The sequence below is a fragment of the Arachis ipaensis genome, chromosome B8 (genome assembly GCF_059453495.1).
Source record: "Arachis ipaensis isolate K30076 ecotype BB chromosome B8, ASM5945349v1, whole genome shotgun sequence".
In the NCBI taxonomy this organism is placed as follows: Eukaryota; Viridiplantae; Streptophyta; class Magnoliopsida; order Fabales; family Fabaceae; genus Arachis; species Arachis ipaensis.
The window spans coordinates 20,233,847-20,241,890 of record NC_142443.1 but is presented as its reverse complement, the minus strand read 5'-3'; the positions used below and the strand labels follow the sequence as shown (position 1 = coordinate 20,241,890).

The 8,044-nt window shown below is 38.9% G+C and overlaps 1 non-coding gene across 1 annotated transcript; it reads right to left on the bottom strand.

The window, feature by feature from the left end:
* Positions 1-1,410: 1,410 nt before the first annotated feature.
* Positions 1,411-1,518, bottom strand: LOC148547387 (small nucleolar RNA R71). Its single transcript, XR_015898622.1, has one exon. It is a non-coding gene; the product is annotated as a small nucleolar RNA R71 (small nucleolar RNA).
* Positions 1,519-8,044: the final 6,526 nt, after the last annotated feature.

The following is an 8,044-nucleotide window of genomic DNA, read 5'->3' as shown; positions in this document are numbered from 1 at the left end:
TTTATGAGTCAAATCAAATTTTCAATTTAAAAATCATATCTTTTTCAAAAATCAAATCTTTTTCATTTTTCTTATTTATTTTCGAAAAGTTCAAAAATATTTTTCAAAAATCTTTTTCTTAATTTTATCTCATAATTTTTGAAAATATTATCAATTAATGTTTTGATTCAAAAATTTCAAGTTTGTTACTTACTTGTTAAGAAAGATTCAAACTTTAAGTTCTAGAATCATATCTTGTGATTTCTTGTGAATCAAGTCATTAATTGTGAATTTAAAAATCAAATCTTTTTCAAAACTAATTTCAATCATATCTTTTCAAAAATATCTTTTTTATCTTATCTTTTTTTTCATATCTTTTTAATCATATCTTTTTAAAACATATCTTTTTCAAAAATTTGATTTTAAAATATCTTTTCTAACTTCTTATCTTCTTATCTTTTCAAAATTGATTTTCAAATTTGTTTCAACTAACTAATTAACTTTTTGTTTGTTTCTTATCTTTTTCAAAATTACCTAACTAACTATCCCTCTCTAATTTTTGAAAATACCTCCCTCTTTTTCAAAAATTCTTTTTAATTAATTAATTGTTTAAATTTTAATTTTAATTTCAATTTTCCTTTAATTTTCGAAAATCATTAACTATTTTTCAAAATCAATTTTCGAAATTCCCTCTCCCTCATCTTCTTCTATTTATTTAATTACTTACTAACACTTCTCTTCATCTCATATCTCTGCTCTCCTCACCCTTGTGTTTGGATTCTCCTCCCTTCTCTTTCCTTACATTACATTCTTTTCTTCTTCTACTCACACAAAGGAATCTCTATACTGTGACACAGAGGATTCCATATTTTCTTTGTTATTCCCTTCTTTGTCATATAAGCAGGAGCAAGGACAAGAACATTCTTGTTGAAGCAGATCCTGAACCTGAAAGGACTCTGAAAAGGAAACTAAGAGAAGCTAAAATACAACAATCCAGAGACAACCTTACAGGAATTTTCGAACAAGAAGAGGAGATGGCAGCCGAAAATAATAATAATGCAAGGAGGATGCTTGGTGACTTTACTGCACCTAATTCCAATTTTACATGGAAGAAGCATCTCCATCCCTACCATTGGAGCAAACAACTTTGAGCTGAAACCTCAATTAGTTTCTCTGATGCAACAAAACTGCAAGTTTCATGGACTTCCATCTGAAGATCCTTTTCAGTTCTTAACTAAATTCTTGTAGATATGTGATACTGTTAAGACTAATGGAGTAGATCCTGAAGTCTACAGGCTCATGCTTTTCCCTTTTATTGTGAGAGACAGAGCTAGAATATGGTTGAATTCTCAACCTAAGGATAGCCTGAACTCTTGGGATAAGCTGGTCAAGGCTTTCTTAGCCAAGTTCTTTCCTCCTCAAAAGCTGAGTAAGCTTAGAGTGGATGTTCAAACCTTTAGACAGAAAGAAGGTGAATCCCTCTATGAAGCTTGGGAGAGATACAAGGAACTGACCAAAAAGTGTCCTTCTGACATGCTTTCAGAATGGACCATCCTGGATATATTCTATGATGGTCTGTCTGAATTAGCTAAGATGTCATTGGATACTTCTGCAGGTGGATCCATTCACCTAAAGAAAACGTCTGCAGAAGCTCAAGAACTCATTGACATGGTTGCTAATAACCAGTTCATGTACACTTCTGAGAGGAATCTTGTGAGTAATGGGACGCCTCAAAAGAAGGGAGTTCTTGAAATTGATACTCTGAATGCCATATTGGCTCAGAATAAAATATTGACTCAGCAAGTCAATATGATTTCTCAGAGTCTGAATGGAATGCAAGTTGCATCCAACAGTACTCAAGAGGCATCTTCTGAAGAAAAAGCTTATGATCCTGAGAACCCTGCAATAGCAGAGGTGAATTACATGGGTGAACCATATGGAAACACCTATAACCCCTTATGAAGAAATCATCCAAATCTCTCATGGAAGGATCAACAAAAGCCTCAACAAGGCTTTAATAATGGTGGAAGAAACAGGTTTATCAACAGCAAGCCTTTTCCATCATCCACTCAGCAACAGACAGAGAACTCTGAACAAAGTACCTCTAATTTAGCAAACTTAGTCTCTGATCTATCTAAGGCCACTCTGAGTTTCATGAATGAAACAAGGTCCTCCATTAGAAATTTGGAGGCATAAGTGGGCCATCTGAGTAAGAAGATCACTGAAACCCCTCCTAGTGCTCTCCCAAGCAATACAGAAGAAAATCCAAAAGGAGAGTGCAAGGCCATTGACATAGTCAACATGGCCGAACCTAGAGAGGAAGGGGAGGACGTGAATCCTAAGGAGGAAGACCTCCTGGGACGTCCAGTGATCAACAAGGAGTTTCCCTTTCAGGAACCAAGGGACTCTGAGGCTCATCTAGAGACCATAGAGATTCCATTAAACCTCCTTACGCCCTTCATGAGCTCTGATGAGTATTCCTCTTCAGAAGAGAATGAGGATGTCACTGAAGAGCAAGTTGCCAAGTTCCTTGGTGCAATCATGAAGCTGAATGCCAATTTATTTGGTAATGAGACTTGGGGAGATGAACCTCCCTTGTTCACCAATGAACTAAATGCATTAGATCAACTGAGATTGCCTCAGAAGAAACAGGATCCTGAAAAGTTCCTAATACCTTGTACCATAGGCACCATGACCTTTGAGAAGGCTCTATGTGACCTTGGGTCAGGAATAAATCTCATGCCACTCTCTGTAATGGAGAAACTGGGAATCTTTGAGGTACAAGCTGCTAAAATCTCATTAGAGATGGCAGACAATTCCAGAAAACAGGCTTATGGACAAGTAGAGGACATATTAGTAAAGGTTAAAGGCCTTTACATCCCTGCTGATTTCATAATCCTAGATACTGGGAAGGATGAGGATGAATCCATCATCCTTGGAAGACCCTTCCTAGCCACAGCAAGAGCTGTGATTGATGTTAACAGAGGTGAACTAGTCCTTCAATTGAATGAGGACTCCCTTGAGTTTAAAACTCAAGGACATCCTTCTGTAAACATGGAAAAGAGGCACAATAAGCTTCTCTCAAAACAGAGTCAACCAGAGCCCCCACAGTCAAACTCTAAGTTTGGTGTCGGGAGGCCACAATCAAACTCTAAGTTTGGTGTTGAACTCCCATATCCAAACTCTAAGTTTGGTGTTGGGGAGTCTCAACAATACTCTGAACATCTGTGAAGCTCCATGAGAGCCCACTGTCAAGCTATTGACATTAAAGAAGCGCTTGTTGGGAGGCAACCCAATTTTTATTTATCTAATTTTATTTTAATTTTGTTGTTCTTTCATGTTTTATTAGGTTCATGATCATGTGGAGTCACAAAATAAATACAAAAATTAAAAACAGAATAAAAAAATAGCAGAAGAAAAATCACACCCTGGAGGAAGGACTTACTGGCGTTTAAACGCCAGTAAGGAGCATCTGGCTGGCGTTCAACGCCAGAACAGAGCATGGATCTGGCGTTGAACGCCCAAAACAAGCAGCATCCTGGCGTTCAGACGCCAGGAATGCACACTGAGGAAAGCTGGCGCTGAACGCTAAAGACAAGCATAGAACTAGCGTTAAACGCCAGAAACATGCTGCAGATGGGCGCTGAACGCCCAGAACAAGCATCAATTCGGCGTTTAAACGCCAGAATTGCATGCAAATGTATTTTACATGCCTAAATGGTGCACGGATGCAATTCCTTGACACCTCAGGATCTGTGGACTCCACAGGATCATCTCAGCATCTGTGGACCCCACAGGATCCCCGCCTACCTCCACTCATACTCTTCCCTCTTCTCAATGTTCATCCTCTCTTCCCAATAAACACCCTTCCCCAAAACCCTTCACCAATCACCTCAAGCTCTCTTCCCTATTACCTATTCACCACTCACATCCAACCACTCTTCCCCATAAACCTACTTCATACACCCCACCTACCTTCAAAATTCAAAATCACTTTTCCACCCAAACCCACCCTAAATGGCCGAACCTAACCCCTCTCCCTACACTATATAAACACCTCCATTCTTCTTTATTTTCACACAACACAACCCTCTCTTCCCCTTCTTGGCCGAAACACAACCCTCTCTCCCTCTCCTCCATTTCTTCTTCTTCTTCATCTCTTCTTTCTTCTCTTGCTCGAGGGCGAGCAATATTCTAAGTTTGGTGTGGTAAAAGCATAAGCTTTTTGTTTTTTCATTACCATTGATAGCACCTAAGACCGGAGAATCCTCTAGAAAAGGGAAAGGGAAGACAAAAGCTTCCACCTCCGAGTCATGGGAGATGGAAAGATTCATCTCCAAAGCCCATCAAGACCACTTCTATGATATTGTGGCCAAGAAGAAGGTGATCCCCGAGGTCCCTTTCAAACTCAAGAGAAATGAGTATCCAAAAATCCGACATGAAATCCAAAGAAGAGGTTGGGAAGTTCTAACAAACCCCATCCAACAAGTCAGAATTCTAATGGTTCAAGAGTTCTATGCTAATGCATGGATCACTAGGAACCATAATCAAAGTAAGAACCCAAACCCAAAGAATTATCTTACCATGGTTCGGGGGAATTACTTAGATTTTAGTCCGGAAAATGTGAGGTTGGCGTTCAACTTGCCAATGATGGAAGAGAATGCACGCCCCTACACAAGGAGAGTCAACTTTGATCAAAGGTTGAACCAAGTCCTCATGGACATATGTGTGGAAGGAGCTCAATGGAAGATTGACTCAAAAGGCAAACCGGTTCAACTGAGAAGACTGGACCTTAAGCCTGTAGCTAGAGGATGGTTGGAGTTCATTCCACGCTCAATCATTCCCACTAGCAACCGGTCTGAAGTTACTATAAGGCCATCATGATCCATAGCATCATGATTGGAGAAGAGGTAGAGGTTCATGAGATTATACCTCAAGAACTCTACAAGGTGGCTGACAAGTCCTCCACTATGGCAAGGTTAGCTTTTCCTCACCTCATTTGCCATCTATGCAATTCGGCTGGGATTGACATAGAGGGAGATATCCTCATTGATGAGGACAAGCCCATCACTAAAAAAAGGATGGAGCAAACAAGAGAGCCTATTCATGGATCTCAAGAGACGCATGAAGAAGCTCATCACCAAGAAATCCCTGAGATGCCTCAAGGGATGCACTTTCCTCCACAGAACTTTTGGGAGCAAATCAACACCTTCCTAGGAGAACTGAGTTCCAACATGGGACAATTAAGGGTGGAACATCAAGAGCACTCCATCATCCTTCATGAAATTAGAGAAGATCAAAGAGCAATGAGGGAGGAGCAACAAAGACAAGGAAGAGACATAGAAGAGCTCAAAGACATCATTGGTTCCTCAAGAAGGAAACGCCACCATCACTAAGGTGGACTCATTCCTTGTTCTTACATTCTCTGTTTTTCGTTTTCTATGTTAAGTGCTTATCTATGTTAGTGTCTTATTACATGATCATTAGTATTTAGTAAATTTGTCTTAAAGTTATGAATGTCCTATGAATCCATCACCTCTCTTAAATGAAAAATGTTTTTAATTCAAAAGAACAAGAAGTACATGAGTTTCAAATTTATCCTTGAACTTAGTTTAATTATATTGATGTGGTGACAATACTTTTTGTTTTCTAAATGAATGCTTGAACAGTGCATATGTCTTTTGAATGTTGGTGTTTTAGAATGTTAAATATGTTGGCTCTTGAAAGAATGATGAACAGGAGACATGTTATTTGATAATCTGAAAAATCATAAAAATGATTCTTGAAGCAAGAAAAAGCAGTGAATACAAAGCTTACAGAAAAAAATGGCAAAAAAAAAAATAAATAGAAAAAGAAAAAACAAGCAGAAAAAGCCAAAAGCTCTTAAAACCAAAAGGCAAGAGCAAAAATCTAATAACCCTTAAAACCAAAAGGCAAGGGTAAATAAAAAGGATCCCAAGGCTTTGAGCATCAGTGGATAGGAGGGCCTAAAGGAATAAAATCCTGGCCTAAGCGGCTAAACCAAGTTGTCCCTAACCATGTGCTTGTGGCGTGAAGGTGTCAAGTGAAAACTTGAGACTGAGCGGTTAAAGTCAAGGTCCAAAGCAAAAAAAAGAGTGTGCTTAAGAACCCTGGACACCTCTAATTGGGGACTTTAGCAAAGCTGAGTCACAATCTGAAAAGGTTCACCCAGCTATGTGTTTGTGGAATTTATGTATCCGGTGGTAATACTGGAAAACAAAGTGCTTAGGGCCACGGCCAAGACTCATAAAGTAGCTGTGTTCAAGAATCAACATACTGAACTAGGAGAATCAATAACACTATCTGAACTCTAAGTTCCTATAGATGCCAATCATTCTGAACTTCAATGGATAAAGTGAGATGCCAAAACTATTCAAGAGGCAAAAAGCTACAAGTCCCGCTCATCTGATTGGAGCTATGTTTCATTGATATTTTGGACTTTATAGTATATTCTCTTCTTTTTTATCCTATTTTATTTTCAGTTGCTTGGGGACAAGCAACAATTTAAGTTTGGTGTTGTGATGAGCGGATAATTTATACGCTTTTTGGCATGATTTTTAGTATGTTTTTAGTAGAATCTAGTTACTTTTAGGGATGTTTTTATTAGTTTTTATGTTAAATTCACATTTCTGGACTTTACTATGAGTTTGTGTGTTTTTCTGTGATTTCAGGTATTTTCTGGCTGAAATTAAGGGACTTGAGCAAAAATCAGATTCAGAGGTTGAAGAAGGACTGCTGATGCTGTTGGATTCTGACCTCCCTGCACTCAAAGTGGATTTTCTGGAGCTACAGAACTCAAAATGGCGCGCTTCCAATTGCGTTGGAAAGTAGACATCCAAGGATTTCCAGAAATATATAATAGTCCATACTTTGGCTGAGTTTAGACGATGCAAAAGGGTATTGAACGCCAATTCTACGCTGCAGTCTAGAGTTAAACGCCAGAAACACGTCACGAACCAGAGTTGAACGCCAAAAACACGTTACAACTTGGTGTTCAACTCTAGAAGAAGCCTCTGCACGTGTAACATTCAAGCTCAGCCCAAGCACACACCAAGTGGGCCCCGGAAGTGGATTTATGCATCAATTACTTATTTCTGTAAACCCTAGTAGCTAGTCTAGTATAAATAGGACTTTTTACTATTGTATTTACATCTTCGGATCATCTTTGATCAGTTTTATGCTATCATAGACTTTCATGGGGGCTGGCCATTCGGCCATGCCTGGACCATTATCACTTATGTATTTTCAAACGGTAGAGTTTCTGCACTCCATAGATTAAGGTGTGGAGCTCTGCTGTTCCTCATGATTTAATGCAAAGTACTACTATTTTCTATTCAATTCAACTTATTCCGCTTCCAAGATATCCATTCGCACCTAAGAACATGATGAATGTGATGATTATGTGACGCTCATCATCATTCTCACTTATGAACGCGTGCCTGACAAACACTTCCGTTCTACATGCAACCAAGCTAGAATGAGTATCTCTTAGATATCTAATATAGGGGACCAAGTCCGAGTTATTAGTATCTTCGTGGTATAAGTTAGAACCCATGGATGGCCATTCCTGAGATTCGGAAAGTCTAAACCTTGTCTGTGGTATTCCGAGTAGGATCTGGGAAGGGATGGCTGTGACGAACTTCAAACTCGCGAGTGCTGGGCGTAGTGACAGACGCAAAAGGATAGTAAATCCTATTCCAGTATGATCGAGAACCTTCGGATGATTAGCCATGCTGTGACAGAGCATTTGGACTATTTTCACAGAGAGGATGGGATGTAGCCATTGACAACGGTGATGCCCTTACAGAAAGCTTGCCATGGAAAGGAGTAAGACTGATTGGATGAAGACAGTGGGAAAGCAGAGATTCAGAGGAACGAAAGCATCTCTATACGCTTATCTGAAATTCTCACCAATGAATTACATAAGTATTTCTATCTTTATTTTCTATTTATTTATTATTATTATTCGAAAACTCCATAACCATTTGATATCCGCCTGACTGAGATTAACAAGATGACCATAGCTTACTTCATACCAACAATC